Raw genomic sequence first — 17,288 nt, forward strand, 5'->3', positions numbered from 1 at the left:
CTTGTGCCTGAAAACCCCTTTACCTATGCCAATGATAAAACACTGATGAACTCCTGCAAACAAGTTGTAGTTTATTAATTAGTGCATTAATCTTAGTTTGGGATCTTTAATGACCATCTTAATCTGTGTATATTATTTGATTGTTGATTCTTTCCTAGCTGAATGTAACTTCCTCTCACAGTAGTGTACAACTTCCAAGCTTATCAAAGGATAGTGTTGTAGTCAGGACCATTAAAAAATCATTCAAGCAAAGACCAAGATTTTGTAGTGTTTGAATCTGAGACAAGAATGAGACTTATTTAACAATGATTTTACTTTAATTATACCACTCACTGATAATGTATTGTAAATTGTCATAAATTGTCATAAATAATTGTCATTATAAAGGCAGTTGAATATAAACAAATATAAAGCAAAAAGGTTCATATGGTCATTTTTATTATTAAATTAAAACATAGTAATACTTAAATAATTGCTATCTGCCCTTGGGTCAATCATGGAAAGGATTAACTAGATGTGTTCTGTAATGTGTTAAATCCTCTTGATAAATGCATAGCTTTAGCTATATCATAAAATATATGATGAGTCTTTTTCTCATTATTACTTGTGTACAACAAAAGTTTGTGTGACAAGCAGCAACATGTATATTTACCAATTTATGAAAACGGGAGTATGCGCAGTGGGAGAGTAAATATCTTTTAAAATGACTCAATTAATGGCAATGCATTTACAATAAGTCTCTTATGCACCAGTACTTGTGAATGTACACACACAAACCTCACCGTTTGGGTCTTCCCCAAGTCCCCTGTCCTGTTCGCACTACTAGCTAAGAGCAACCAGCTAACTTGATAGCAGTGTGACTCAATAATAATAAAAATAATAAAAATAATAATAATAGTAATAATAATAATAATAATAATAATAATAATAATAGTAATAACAATAATAGTAATAATAATAATAGTAATAATAATAATATGGCGCTTCCATGCACATCAGCAAGCAAATAGGAACACTAGCACTTGCATGAAATTAAGCATATTAGCATTTCAGAAGGCAGATTATTTAGCCTGCTAAAATAGCAGGTCTGGCAGCAAATGTCTGTTCAAAACACTATGTCACAGGTATGAGTATCATGTATTTGCTATAGTATGATTGTTCATGTTTGTAAATTTAAAGCTTACAAATGCTGTATTTACAGTGTATTGCAGGTTATTAAAATGTGGCAGTAATTATTAGGATATAGAGAATTGTAGTGTTTAAACAAATCATTATGTCAGAAGTATGTTTAGGGGAGAATACACCCTGACCCACCCAGAGTTAACACACACTTACCTTACATTATTGATCATAAACTTGAATAGCTACAATACTGTCTGCTAATCATGCAGTTTGAAGTTTGCAAAGTGTGTACCCAGACAAAAACTTTCCTTTAACACTGAGTCATACATGAGTCAGACATGATTCTGAATAAATGAATGAATGAAAAAATGAAAAGCCTTATTTCATTTCAAACTGCACTTCAGGAACACTGAGCTCAAGTTCTGAGGAAACTTCCCTGCATATTTTCAGGGGTTTTCTGCCTCACCATGCCTGAATCACCTCATAAGGAGCTTGATAATGAGGAGACAGGGTGACTGAGGCAGTGAACACTCCTCACTGAGCATACTGGCTTCCAAGAGCTGGAGCTGGGAAGACCTATAGGTCTGTGACACACACTCCCACCCAGTCCTGATACTAAGAAGGTGGAACCTACAGGCTAATATGCAGCTGCCTGTGCATCAATAGGCGTCTGGGGTGTCCATCACTCAGGGAGGCGTGGCTGAAGGCGTGGCCTTGCAGACTCTGAGAGCTGGCTGAGATAATCTGTAAAGGAGAGAGTAGTCACCAATAATCATGGAAATGTAGCCACAACTGTACAGTATATTTCACAGCCATGTATATTACATATCACAGACCAGGCTTACCAGAATAAATATTCCACACATACAGCTCATATATATCTGTGTGTGTGTGTGTGTGTGTGTGTGTGTGTGTGTGTGTGTGTGTGTGTGTGTGTGTGTGTGTGTGTGTGTGTGTGTGTGTGTAAAAACATGCTCCTGTTCTAGTCTCAACACAGACAGATATACATGTAGGAGTAGCAAACTGAAGTAAGAGCTCACCTTCACCAGTACATAGTCTCCAGCTTTAACAGTGACAGGTACGAATTGATGTGCGTAGACAACTACACAGGGTGGCCGGAAGCGTGGCCAACAAAACGGGAAGACAGTGCTTCAGTGGTAAAGTTCCTGGTGAACCAGTACATTCCTTACCATGGGTTTCAGAGAAAGGTGAGATCAGATAATGGCACTCATTTTACAGCGCGCAATTTGCAGGAGTTAGAGAAAATGCTGGGTCTGAAACATTCATTTGGGGCAGTGTATCATCCTCAGTCTCAAGGTAAGGTGGAAAGGATGAATCTAAATGTGAAAAACAAAGTGGCCAAAATCTGTGCACAGACAAAATTAAATTGGGTTGATGCCTTACCTTTGGCATTAATGCAAATTAGATGTTCAGTAAATGCAACAACTGGTTTTACCCCTTTTGAATTGCAGACAGGTTGAGGATTTCCAGGACCCCAGGGACCCTTAACAATAAATGAGAAAAGAAAAACATCTCACACACACATCATACTTTAATGAATTGCAAAGTATCGTTTCAGCTTTCTCCACGCAGGAGGGGGACCGGACGGGGAGCAGACAATCCCAGACGATACCCGTTACGGACTGGGGGCTGCTGAGAGTCATCAAGAGAAAATGGAGTGAGCCGAGGTGGACAGGTCCATTCCAGGTGACAGAAAGAACCAGCCACGCCGTACGCCTGAAGGGTAAAGGGGAAACGTGGTTTCATCTGAGCCAGTGCGCCGCCGCAGAGTCACCGCAGAGGAGTCTGCAAGAGACAGCGAGGGACCTTGCTGAAACATCACCTAACTCACCTGACCCGGAAGGGGCAGAATAATCCCCGGGAGCAAAAGGGTCAAGGTAGTCCACCCTTAGACCCTGAAGTAAGAAGAACAGAACACCAGTGATGACTTCTGGACAATTGTGTTGTTTGATTATTTGTTGGTGTATTGTGTTGTGTGTTTCCATTTACAGTTTGGTCACGCTTGGGTTAAATAATAGCATGGCAGTAGGAAAGGATTAAAACATTAACAACAAGACGGTGAAGAAGAATGGGGGTAGAGATTGGTGGATGTGTAGCATGTGCAGCCGCAAGACCCAGACTTATAACCACCCCGGCACCCCTATTCCCACAAAAAGACCCCAAGGGTTATGCGTGCATGATTGGCCTGACTAAGGAAAGAAACCCTAAGAATTGTGACACTTTGAGCGTTATTTTCCCCCCCATCAGTAACAGAACCTATTTTCACCCGAAAAGGGGGAGGGGAACTACACGTGCTTCGTTAGAAGTTCAAGCACACCTCAAGTACGCTTGGGGCACATCCCGGCGGAATGGTGTAACCGCACGGTCACTGGGAACGAGTCTGTGGGTTCATGGGCACGAGCAGGATTGTATGATTATTGTGGAAGGATGACTTTGGTTGTTAACATGCCAGAGAACTCGGAGGGGACATGCGCCATGGTCAGGTTAGCAGCTCCTTTATTACTGATAGGCAAAAAACTACACAGGGACCCGGTAACTGATGCAGCAAGACAGTAGCGAGAGGCATACCATTTTGATTTAACAAGGAATACCCCCACATACATAGATGCAATAGGAATACCTCGCGGAGTTCCGGACAGATATAAGTTAGCAGACCAGATAGCAGGGGGATTTGAGAATATTCCGATACTTTCTGCATTATTCCCCATTACTCCAAATAAAAATGTGGATCGGATTAACTATGTACATTATAATGTCCTCAGGCTAGCCAACCTGACTAGGGATGCAGTGGAAGGACTTAGAGATCAGCTGGGACCAACCTCACTGATGGCGGTGCAAAATCGTATGGCATTAGACATGTTGTTGGCGGAAAAGGGGGGTGTCTGCGCTATGCTTGAGGATATGTGTTGTACATTCATTGCTAATAATACCGCTCCGGATGGGTCGGTTAGTAGAGCATTGGATGGTTTGAAGACCCTATCAGAGGAAATGCATGAGAATTCAGGCATAAACAACCAGTTGGAATCCTGGATGGTGAGGCGGTTCGGTCAGTGGAAAGACTTAATTGTGTCATTGATGGTTTCATTAGCCACATTCACGGGAATTGCTGTGACATGCAGGTGTTGCTGTATTCCATGTATTAGGGCGTTAATGGTTAGACTAATCTCAGCTATGATAGAAAGGAAAGATGTGCATGAGGGTACCACGATGATGCCACTGATACAGGGGGAAAGGGACGTAGAGACAGGAGATGCCAGAATAAAGGAGTGTGATTGGTGATCTCTTTGTAGAGATCAAAAGGGGGAATTGTGGAGTTTCAGAAATTAAATGAATGCTAAGCTTACACTAGTAGAGAATAATGTGCAGAATGGAATAGGACTAATGCTTGAATAAATAAAATAATTACTGTATGTCCAGACATAACAGGAAATGCCCTAGACGTGCATATGTGTGATTATGCAAGAAGACGTGTACGAGACGGTCAAACAGAGGTGACGGCTGAGATGGAAAAACACAAAAGCAGAAGTGGCACAAGGCGAGAGAAATATAAGTCTGTCTGTTGCAAAGTTATGCTTTAGATCTCACTCGCACTGTGTTGTGAAGTGACATCTCCAGAGCTCTGCATTAATAAAAGGCCACAGGGTAACGCACTGTTTCCTGTCTCTTCTTTCCTGCATCAACGGACACGACACTAACTAATGATATAACAGAATCTGGCCCTTAGCTATTTTATTAGCTTTTTATCAGGGCACGCTTAGTAAAACGTCACATCTCTACATCAACTTTTTAGAAAAATTAACAGGCAATCAAATTATTTTGGCTATACTAAAACCTGTCCTGGAGCAATGCCTAGCTAGCTGGATAGCTAACACTAACATGCAAGACTGGGTTTGTTTTGCAGAAGTAGCAGATGCTAAATAGCTGCCTTGTAAAAGAGGTTTGCATTGGGGACTGTTTGTATTTGATGCATGCACTTTAGGTATTATTGCATAACGCTATTTGTGATGTATTTTTGTTTTTCAATCAGTCACATTCCGAGCCAAACTTCTCTTAGGTATCTTGTATCAGTGGAGAACTACTTTTGAAGGCATTGTTACTAGCTAACTGTTAGCTAGCAAGGTAACAAGGTAACTCTTTTTAAACAACAAAAAGAAAAAACACTTTACTGTGATTAACAACTATGAATTTACTAAGTTGTGATTGTTTCATAGAAGGTCTGATTAGCTAGCCTAGCTAAAGCTATGTTTGATACGTTTTGATACGTCTAACGACACTGGCATTTTTGGACAAGAGTAGCTTTATAGTTGCTTAGCTAATGTCACAGAATTAAAAGTAGAATCAGAAGGAAATGTTGAATATTGTGTCATTGCACCAGCCATGAGGCATTAAAGTGTCTGGACAAGAACATAGCTAGCTAGCTAACTGGCTTAGATCACTACTGCAGCTCTCACACCTCGGTTTATTACATCATAATAGGTAATGTGGAATTTTTAAGGACCATTGTTGCGTCTGATAACCCGTTCAGAAAAGGTGTTCTTCAGCTGACTGAACAGATACTGAAACGAACACTAAAGAGATCATCCAACATTAAAGATATTTCAGTAGACACACTAGTGGAAGAGCTGCTGAGGTTCCTGAGCCATGAATGTCCGGCCTCCAGCATCTACTCTGGACAGGTATGTCACCGCCTTGCACCAGGACGCAGAGATCCATGAGCATGACTGAGATGTAATTATAACTATATACACCTCATTAGTCTGATGCTAATGAGCACACATGCACACCTGCCGTCCAGTTCTTTAACATCCATATCCGTCACCTTGATTTATCTTAGTAAGTTGCTGCTGAAGCTCTGTCTCTCTTTCTCTCTTTCCCCATGCCTCCTTCCCTTCCTGTAGGAGTGTGGATACACCAATGGCGTTGTTGCCTGATGCACCTCCTTTGGAAGAGGACACGGTCCACTGTCAGAACTGGCAGGAGACAGTGGAGCCGCACACACTCGCCTCTCTCGGCTCCCGGGAGATCGAACGGCAGGCTGTCATATATGGTAAAACAGCAAATGTGGTGCACAGCAACTGACTATAAAAGACAACTCCCAGTACACAGTTAACATGTAAAATGAAAAAAATTATTTACTGATCTAACTTAAACTAAATAGCTACTAAATCTTTTGAACATACAGTATTCTATTTATTATGCACATATGATAATTCTATCCTGACTCATGAAAATGTGGAATTCTGAATTGTGTAACGTTTGTAAGAAATTGTAGTGACTTTGCTATATCCTCTTCCTCAGAGCTGTTCACAACGGAAGCATCTCACTTGCGGACTCTCAGGGTTCTCGATCAGGTGTTCTTCCAGAAGATGAGGAACCTTTTGACCGTCGAAGAACTTTCCTGTATCTTCCCCAACCTGCCCCAGGTCTACAGTCTTCATGGTCAGTCTCTCTGTGTGCGAGGTTTTCAAACCTAAATTTCTGAAGCCTACTTGGTGTCTAAATCATAATCAAGATTAAAGAAGTGTAAAACCCACCCAAACTGAGAATTTAATGACAGAACAATATCAGCTATCGGCACCATGCCATTACTGTGAGCAGGTATGGACTGGAGGCTGTACATGTTGTTTCTGCCGTGGCCTTCATGACACAAGTAGAGTTCTGTTGCCCACTGACACAACTTTCTAACAAACCACATATACACTGGCTCGCTTAAACAGATTCTGTTTTGTGGTGTTGCATTTGTGTTTCAGCGAATCTGTGTGAGTCCATGAAGAGGCTGAGGGACTCTTCTATAGTTCAAGGCATCGGAGACATCATGGTGTCTAGAGTGAGAGCTGGCTAGTGTTACTCCCTTTCTAGTTCACATCATCTTTTGGTGCTGTCTAAAATGAAGGGGTTGTTCTGTGTAGTGTGGGATATACTTGTTGCTTTACTTGATATGTCAGTAGCTCATGTGTTTGTGTGTGTGCGTGATAGTTTGAAGACGCTGCAGGAGAGGAGTTCCAGGAGCAGGTGTCTCACCTGTGCAGTCAGCAGAGTCAGGCACTGGAGCTCATTAAAAATAAATGCAAAGACCCGCGTTTCGCGCACCTTATACAGGTAACACTTTTTAGAGGTATAAAGCCTTTGGACAAACCTACAAACACTAGAGCTTCTGCCATATTTGTTAGTGGGCTGGGTTGTGAATTGGTTGACTCATACTTTGAATTGGAGACTATCCAGTCTTTTATATTTGACTTTTATTGCAGCACATAACTTCTAGTGATGCTGTTTTAGGTATAAATTGGTGTTGCTGTCAACAGAATCCACATTTGGACTTAGATGTCCTTGGCTCATTCGTGTGTGTGTGTGTGTGTGTGTGTGTGTGTTAGGAATGTGAAGCCAGCCCTCACTGCCGCCGACTACAATTAAAGGACCTTCTAGTGTCTGAGATGCAGAGACTCACCAAATACCCCTTGCTGCTGGATAACATCATCAGACACACAGAAGGCATGTATAGAAACACTCACACACAATGTATTGAACCATGAAAACACTTCAGTATACACACACATACCAGTTTACCAAGGAGGCAAGCACACACACCCTTTCTCCTGGATTAACACTAGTATGTGCCCCCACAACAGCTGGTTCTCCAGACCTGCAGCCATTGGTGAGGGCACAGGCGTGCTGCCGTGGGATACTGCGAGCTGTCAATGAGGTCGTCAGGGAGACGGAGCACCGGCGACTGCTCAGCCGTTATCAGCGCAGGCTAGACTTGTCCCCTCTGGAGAGGCAGGCCAGTCCTGTCGCTGCTCAGTTCAAGGTACGGCCTTACTATGTATCCACCATCTGCCTTCCAAACAGCTTCTCTGGTCTTGGAGCACCTGATCCAGAGTATGAATTATTAACTATATTCTTTTTCTATGTAGAATCTGGACCTGACCACTAAGAAAATGATCCACGAAGGACCGTTGACTTGGAAAGTTAGTAAAGATAAAGCTATAGGTAAGAGATCATCACAGCTGAACAAATCACTGTTCACTCTGGGGAATGCAGCTATTGAGAGCATGGTGCTATGCTGACTTGGAGTTATTTGGTTCCCTGCTACCTCACACATGACATGGTCTGAATAACTGTGTGTGTGTGTGTGTGTGTGTGTGTGTGTGTGTGTGTGTGTGCACCTGCATCTGCCTGTATGCTCATACGTGTGTATGCACATGTTTCAAGGACTTTTAATGTGAATGGATGCTTTCAGTGATCTGTGTGCAAGCTTGCATACATTTTTGTTTTTCCTCTTGCAAATGATTACTTGACAGGTCCATTCTCACTCTGTGTGTGTGTGTGTGTGTGTTCCAGACATTCATGCTCTGCTTCTCTCAGACCTGTTGGTGCTACTCCAAAGGGGTCCAGGTGACCGTTTGAACTTGCGATGTCCAGCGCGCTCACTGGGTGGGGTTTGGGGTGGGAACACGCACCTCAAAACCACCTTTTGCCCCGTTGTTCGCTTGGATTCATCTCTTGTCAGATCTGTGGCTACAGGTATATTTGTAGTTATTCTTACAGCTATGAATAGCCAGAATAGATGAATGGGTCTGGAATAACTATGTCTTTATTTTATTTTTAAAAAATTAAGAAGCCAGTTAGAAATTGCATGTGGGTTACTTTGAATACATTGTTTGACAACCTGCTCTTCTCTATCAGATAACAAGGCCTTGTATGTGATCAGTACATCAGAGAGACAGATATACGAGCTGGTGGCTGGGACTTCCTCTGAGAAAAACACGTGAGTTTGTTTTTTTCCCTCTCTCTGACCCACCATCTTGTCATCAAGGTCAACCAGTCAGCACTGCTGTGTCTGTATTGTGATTACATTTATGGTGTCGGGCCATTTATGGTTTAAATGACAAACCAGGCACCCAGAGGTATAGAAACCAAGCCTTAAGTGAAGTAGATATTGTGCATGAATGGATAACCATTTGAATTTCCCGCAAAATCAGCTCAGAAATATGGCAAGTATTTCTTTGAATACTATGCCCATATGTTCAGATGATTTTAACAACATTGTGCTGTTGTAGAAATTGGGACCTGATGGCTTTAGCGATGTTTCCACAGATGGAAGAACCTGTTAGAAAAGACCATCTCCTCGGCCTCTGGAGGCATTGAAGCCACCGAGCAAGGATCAACAGCTCCGTAAGTACTCAGGATTTTGAAAGTTTTCTAATGCTGCTGTAATGCTGTTAAGAGAAGGCAGAATTTCAAAGATGCACTTACAATGATTGGACTCCTGACATCTCCTCTAGGTCTGCGGTTCTACGGTTGCATGGTAATCAAGTCGGTCGTCTAGGTAAGCCCATGTTTGTTTTTGTTTGTATACAATGTCATAGGATTTGCTCTCTGTGGTACTTATGGCTGATGCCTTTGGTCCCTAGATGGCTCCCTATCAGAAGAGTCTGGTTCGATAGAGAGAGATTCACAGAGTGATGATGAAAATGTTCTCACACCTACTATCCCAACTGACCAATCAGAAGCCTACATGCATACTGGTGGGCAGGGTTATGTGGGAGGACAAGCTAAAGTGGCTGATGCTGCTCTTCAAGATGGTAAGAATTTGTTACACTCCGTTACACAGTCATTGTTGCACTATGATAGTTAAACAGTATATTTCTGGTGGTGGTGGTGATGTTTTTATAAATAGAATTTTAGCAGGCTCAGATATTTACCAACTTTTTTGCACCCTTTGTGTTCTGCCAGTCAGGACACTAAGACTGTTGATCCTTGGATCCTTGGATCCTTTAGAGGCTGCCAGTCAGAAGCAGAAAGTGACGTCATTGTCCTCACAGCAAGAAGGGCAGGAGATGCCTTGCCAGTCACCAAAAGGCCGTTCACACCTGGAGATGCTGAGGCATGAAACGAGGCCCTGCCAATCACGAGCAAGCATACGGCAGCGCATGATAAAAAATGTGGATGGAATCTTTCAAAGAATGGAGGGACTGATGAAAAACCTGCATCATCTTAGGGTAAAGTGGATATATTACTCACTCTCTCTCAAACACACACACACACACATACACACACACACACACACACACACTATCATTGCAGCTAACTAGCACTTTCATGTTATGTTTTAAAAGAATGGCTTTGTGCACTTGTGAGATCCTGGTTAACTCCTTGTTTTCATTTTCATAGGAGATTGAAGCACTGTAGACTGCTTACAATGGTGTGAAAAAAGTTACCTGTCAGTCAGTTCAGATGACACCATCCATGGGTCTTCCTCCATTATCAGGACACCATCTATTTATCTTGGGTCGAGCGATGGTAAGTGTGTCAAAGAAGCAATTTATAAATACTGGGGCTAAATCTGTTTAATGCTGTACCACAATTCTTTTTGATTGTACCAAAAAAAAGATCTAGTCTGGAATCACTGGGATAATTTTGGGTTGAGTTTAAATGGAGCCCACTGTTTCAGTTGTGAACTGTCTTTTGTGATGTTTCTTTAACCCAGTCCCCCACTGCGAGTAAGCCTGAAAGGCTGGGCCAGGCCAGCACTGAAAGCATGCCTAGACTGCTCATGCAGTCCTCCACCAACGAGCTGCTCACATGCCTGCGTGTGTTCTTGTGCCGGCGTTGCTGCCTGCTGAAGGACCTGACTGCTGACGAGCCTGTGCAGTGGCTGCGCATTGTGGACCGCTACGTGACACTGACAGAATGGCAGGAGCAAAGCTTCCTCATTCCAAGCACCATGGTCTTTCTCTACATGCTGTGCCGTGACATAATTTCAGCTGAGGTGGCCACCAAGGAGGAGTTGCAGGCCGTGCTGCTCACATGCTTGTATGTGTCTTGCTCCTACTTGTGTGAGGAGATCAGCTACCCAGCCAAAGCTTTCCTGGTGGAGGAAAACAAAGGGGCCTTCTGGGCCCGATCCCTGGACATTGCTAACCGCATGAGTGGCAAGATGCTGCAGATTAACAATGACCCGCAGTATTTTTGGCAGGTCTTCACTGACCTGAAGAACAAGATGGTTCATTAAAGGATTAAACAATAAAATATTTTATTAATTAAACATTTTGTTAAAAAGTTCAAGTTCAAGAGGTTTTATTGTCATTTCAGCTATATACAAGTACACAAAAAAAACAAGACAATGTTCCTCCAGGACCATGGTGCAACATAAAAACAACAGTGCAACAGACAACATGCTACACAAGTGCAAACAGTCCAATATACTGCAAAATGTCATTAAATAAACATTAAATAAACAATAATAAATACAGGACAGGACAAATACAAAATACAAAATGAGTAGACAGTGCAATTTAGTACAGTACACAGTACTGGGCATATGTAAAGCGAGTTGTGCATAGCAATCAGTGATATGCTACCCTGAACATAGCAGTCACCGGTAGCAGCCAGAACAGTTCAGAGTACAGTGCTGGTTTAGTACAGCACTAGTCCAATGCAAAACAATGTGTGAGTGTGTGTATAGATATGTATGTACGTATGTATGTGTGTGTGTGTGTGTGTGTGTGTGTGTGTGTGTGTGTGTGTGTGTGTGTGTGTGACTGTCTATAAGCATGTATAAAAGTGCCCATTTTGGAATCTGAATTGGAATTGGAGTTAGCCAGAGTTCAGGAGTCTAATGGCTTTAGGAACGACACTAGCGTTGATTTTGATTCTAGCCACAGTTCTAGTAATAAGCAGAGTTACAACTCTGCATGCAAAGTCACTGAACGTTTGACTGTTAATTCTGTAGCAAGCATAATTGAAAAAATTACATGTCCTAAATGCATGTGTGGTAAATACATTGACATTAGTATTTTTAATTAATTTCTAACATTCGGAGACATTCAGAGGTGTTTCTATTAGGCCCAGAGTTAGCTAGGTCCCCACTGTCTAATTACTCAATGAACCTCAATGGTCTCCCAATCACATCTTATCTAACGGTTAAAGATCTTGGAGTTATGGATCCCACTCTCTCGTTCAAAGCTCATGTAAATAAATAATGTTTCTAGGACCGCCTTTCTCCATTTTTAAATTGACTTTATTAAGAAAATTCAATTCAATTCAATACAAACACTCCATCACAAAAACCTCACAAACAATATCTACCAGAGGACACAGACTACCTTCACTCTATACATTAATAATTAACAATACAATTTACATCTGTAAATTAGGTATACATCCATTTATATGCCCAAAAGAGTCCAGGGAATTTTTCCTCTCATATCAAACGTCTTCAACCTTTTTAACTCACACACAATCTGTTTAAAAACTATTTCTGCAGGTATTATACATTGCTCAATAATCATCTTACATCGTGTTTTCCAAATCTTCGAATTTGGCACACAAACAATCATCCAACAAAGGTCCTTCACATTCTCAGTCAAATTCTCATTAAACACTCCATACATAATACTTTTCCTGTTACGATCCCATTTAAACCCAATACCTCTCATTTTCTCCCAAATTTCAATAGTCCTTGTGCACTGCAGTAATATATGTTCTATCATTTCATCAGCTATGCAATTTTACATCGTACAGGCAATCTTCCAACAGATATAAGCCATGCAGTATCTCGAACATTTTCCAAGATACTTTTAGACTGTACATTTTTAACACAGGTTTCACATTCTGTCACTGTCAGACCCTTATAATTGACATTCCCCCAAAATCACAGTCTTGTATTGTTTTATATATCATTTTATTTGGGGACTTATTCCAATCAATATTAAGCTGCCTATATTTAAACAAAAAATCTCCATATAGTAATTTAAAATAAGGAGCATGTTTCCTTGACTTACCTCTTTTCTTTCCACTGATTTACATCTCCTACCCAAATTGCTTTCTGAAATATAGCTTTCATTACATTTTTGCAAAAGGCATTTTCTAATTTCTGAGCTAACTCAACTCCCCCTAATCCGCCTTTATCTTTTGACTTGTACATAATTTCCCTTTTTGTCACTTCTCTGTTATTTCCCCAAATAAAACGAACACACATTTTATTCAACCTCTTAATACATTTCTCATCCGGAGGGAAAACCGTAGCCAAAAACAACAATTTCGAAAAAATAAAGGTCTTAACCTCCTGTATTCTAGTCTTATAGTTTGACACCCTCCATTTTCCCAATTCTAGTTTAATTTCACACTCCTTTTTCTCCCAATTCCGTTCGCTATATCTACCATTTACTACCATCAAACCTAATATTTTAATTTCAGTTTTTATTTCTACATCTATTGGTACAGGTTGCCCATCTCCTATCCATACCCCTTCACTTTTACTTTCATTTAATTTTGCTCCAGCCACAACTTCATACATTTCAAAGTGCCTCTTAACTATATGAAACTCATTTTGATTCTTGACATAAGGCGTCACATCATCTGCGTACGCAGATATTTTCCATCTTTCCATACCTAACATGTGAACACCTTGTAATTGCTGATCATTTTTAATTTTATATAATAGTGGGCTAATAGCGATGACATATAATGCAGCACTCAATGGGCATCCTTGTTTAACCCCTCTATGTATTTCAAAATCTTCAGTTAACACACCATTAACATTAATTTGGACTTTTGATTTACTATACAATAATTTAATCATATTTACAAACCTCTCTGGAAATCCATAATGTTCCAATCTACACCATAAGTAGTCTCTAGAAATATAATCAAAGGCCTTTTTCTGATCCAGTCCTATTATATAAAAATCCCTCTCAGACCCTTCAATAACCAAACTCCTTATTACTCCTAAACTATCCCCCATGTATCTTACTCTTATCGCACATATCTGTTCCAACTCTATGATATCAGTCAATATTTCTGACATCCTATTAACAATTATTTTTGCACAAATTTTGTACTCCAAGTTTAATAGGCTGACCTGTCTCCAATTATCCAACTTACAAGGATCTCCTTTTTTTATATATTAATGATATCACACTATGATAAAATGAATCATGCAATTGCCCCCCATCTAATGCTTCATTAAAAACATCAGCTAGAAGATCAGCAATTTCACTAACGCACACCTTATGAAATTCAGCAGGTAAACCATCGGCTCTAGGATTCTTGCGTGGGTTTCATTCCTCTATTGCTCTGATAACTTCTTTTTTCCTAATTCATTCTTCCAACTCCTTGAATTCTAAAATAATCACCTGGAATGTAAACCTAGCCTAGAGGACCTTTAGAGCTTTATTATTAAAAAAAGACAGACAGATGAACAGAAAAATGCAAAATGTATATAGAATATTTTTAAGTATTCGCCATCTCCACCATTATAGGAATGATATGTGTGTGTGTGTGTGTGTGTGTGTGTGTTTATGTATGTATGTATGTATGTATGTATATATATATATATGGTTACGTGCGAGTACATGTATGTTGGATTGTATATGTACACGTATTAGAGTGTGATATTTATCGTTTATGGATTGGCTCTGTATGGATTTTATCAATGGTCTCCAGTCTAGATGATTGGTTCTGTTATTGATTAATAATTAATAGAATTATTCTATTGATATATAGTCTATCAATAGATTTTTCTATTGGGTGACACTAATATTATTTTTTGTTTTCCAGTTCATGAGTATGTTTTTTTTGTTTGTTGTTTTTTTGCAATAATATTTTTATTATATCAATATAATAATGTTATACATAGTATCCTGTCATATTGGTTGATGATATGTCTCCTAGGAGAAATAAAGATGGTGTTGGATGGCTATGGTTATTTAAAGCATGGGATATGTTGGTGATGATGACTTGCCAAAATTGCTTGATAGGTGTGCTCTGCCACGTGGCGTGAATGTAATCGTCAGCTGTGTTTTGAGTAAAATATGTACAGATTGCTGAGCTTGTGAAACCAATTTTAAACATCCAATGTGTAGTATAATGTACTCTGTATTATTTTGTACTGAATGCATTGTAGGTTAGTGTTGCTGTCATGTGGTAATTATTATTACACATTTTAATCCAAACTGTGGTATCGGGGGCTGGTAATAAATCTTCCTCCCATTGTCTCGATGGGAGAGTAACTGTGAGATTTGATTTCACTATTGTTTTTTATATCTTAGATAATAGGTTTTTTGTATTAAGAATGTTTGTTTATAAAATCTGATATGGATGTAGGTATCGGAATTGATTTTTGAACACATAGGTGATCTTAGCTGATGGTATTCTAGGAACTAGGGGCTTTCTATACCATATTTTGGGGCTAGTTGTGGGCGTGACATGAAAGAAGTCTTATGATAAATATGTTTAAGGTGTGTAATGCCTTTTTCTATCCAAGAGGTAAAGTTTAATATTTTTGTTCATGGTAAAGTCTGGATTGTTCCAAATGGGAGAATGACTAGTTTGTGTGAGTGTGGAGTTTGATATCTTGTGGAATTTCCACCAGACTGTTAGCATCATGGCCACCTTCAAACTGTTGAAACATGGATATTTTTGAATATGAGTCTGGGCACATTTGAAACACCTGCTGCAAACATTACTGACATTATTTCTTGTTTATGTGATTGGCTGTGTTTCTCTAGTCACAAGTACTTCTGAATGCTCCTCCAGAGCACCCAGAAACCCTCATAGTGGGTTTCTCAACTTGCTCAGACTCAAATCTGAATATCGGCATCTGAAACATCTTGGAGAGGAACAAAAAACACAACACATTTGATTAAATTGTTCTGGTCACCAGGACCGGAGCTCAACCCAGCTCTGGTAAAGGCTACCAGTGCACTGAAGGGGTCCATGCTCTAAACTCTGGAATCCCACCGGACTGAGGCGTTGGGAAAGCAGTTTCTCTGTATGCCCAGTCATGATGAAAAGATTGTGAATCTTTTATGTGAATGTTTACGTAAATATGAGATTTTACACTCAGAATGTAAATAAAGGTAAGTAAATAAACACATTGTAGTTGATGGTTTTAACAATACCCAGCGTTAGCCTACTTGATCGAATAAACTAATATTATTAACCTATTAATAATACAAAAAAAAAATCTGTATTAACAATTTACTATTTGCCATTACAACTCTGCCTTGAGATCTGAAGTAAATGACTTTATGTAATATAGAATGTAATGTGAAAAATAAATTCGGTAAATTCTGGCTTTAAAAAAGTTATTTCAGTGTTACTACCACCTGTTGTAGATCGACAGTCACACACCCCCTCTGACAGCCGTGCTGGGCGGTTGAATGGGGTTTGTGTGTATAGGATATACTAATACTGGACGCTGCAAACAAACGCGCGGCCACATGCTCTACGTCGGCCCTGCAACGAGTTGGGGAGTATACGGCAGGAGGAGAGAGAAAGCTTTGACTAAGTGCATCCTCACCTGGGCACACTCCGCATCATTTCCCCTTATGGAACATCCATACCTCCAGGGCGCTACACTCCATCACTCATACCCAGCACAGCACATACTCACCTGGACACACTCCTCACCATATCCCACTCTACATTCCGGAGCTCCAGACCTCCAGGATTGCAGCGCACCAGCCGACCCTTTAGGGACCACACTTAAGCCCCCCTCCTTGGGCTAAACCTCTTAGATTGGATCAAGGGCTAATTTTCAATGGATCGCAGCAACGTAGCTGCTCTGCCACTCACAAGAACCTGGCCCAGAATCAGGTCATTTAAGGTCAATTAGCACCAGGTTCTCCACAAACATGCTTTGCAGCTGAATCCCTGGTCCGTTCACACGTGTCTTTGCTCACTGGGGTCCGGGAGGATTCTGATTTGGAAGCGTTCAGTCATAATCCCACAGGCACCAAATGTCTGAACCTGCGGTTCCTCTCATACTGAGCAGGATTACTGTTGCAACACCACATCATCAGTAGGGTAAAACTAACCTGTCTCATGACGGTCTAAATCCACCTCACGTTCCCTGTTAGTGAGTGAACAATCCAACGCTTGGTGAATTCTGCTTCACAATGATGGGCAGAGCCGACATCGAAGGATCAAAAAGCGACGTCGCTATGAACGCTTGGCCGCCACAAGTCAGTTATCCCTGTGGTAACTTTTCTGACACTTCCTGCTTAAAACCCAAAAAGCCAGAAGCCTCACTTTCACGGTCTGTATACCTACTGAAAATGAAAATTAAACGAGTTTTTACTGTTCTGCTCCATGGGAGGTTTCTGTCCTGCCCGAGCTCACATTAGGACACCTGTATTACG

Source organism: Electrophorus electricus, unplaced genomic scaffold (assembly GCF_041902795.1).
Source record: "Electrophorus electricus isolate QZ-2024a unplaced genomic scaffold, ASM4190279v1 Scaffold40, whole genome shotgun sequence".
Taxonomy (NCBI): domain Eukaryota; kingdom Metazoa; phylum Chordata; class Actinopteri; order Gymnotiformes; family Gymnotidae; genus Electrophorus; species Electrophorus electricus.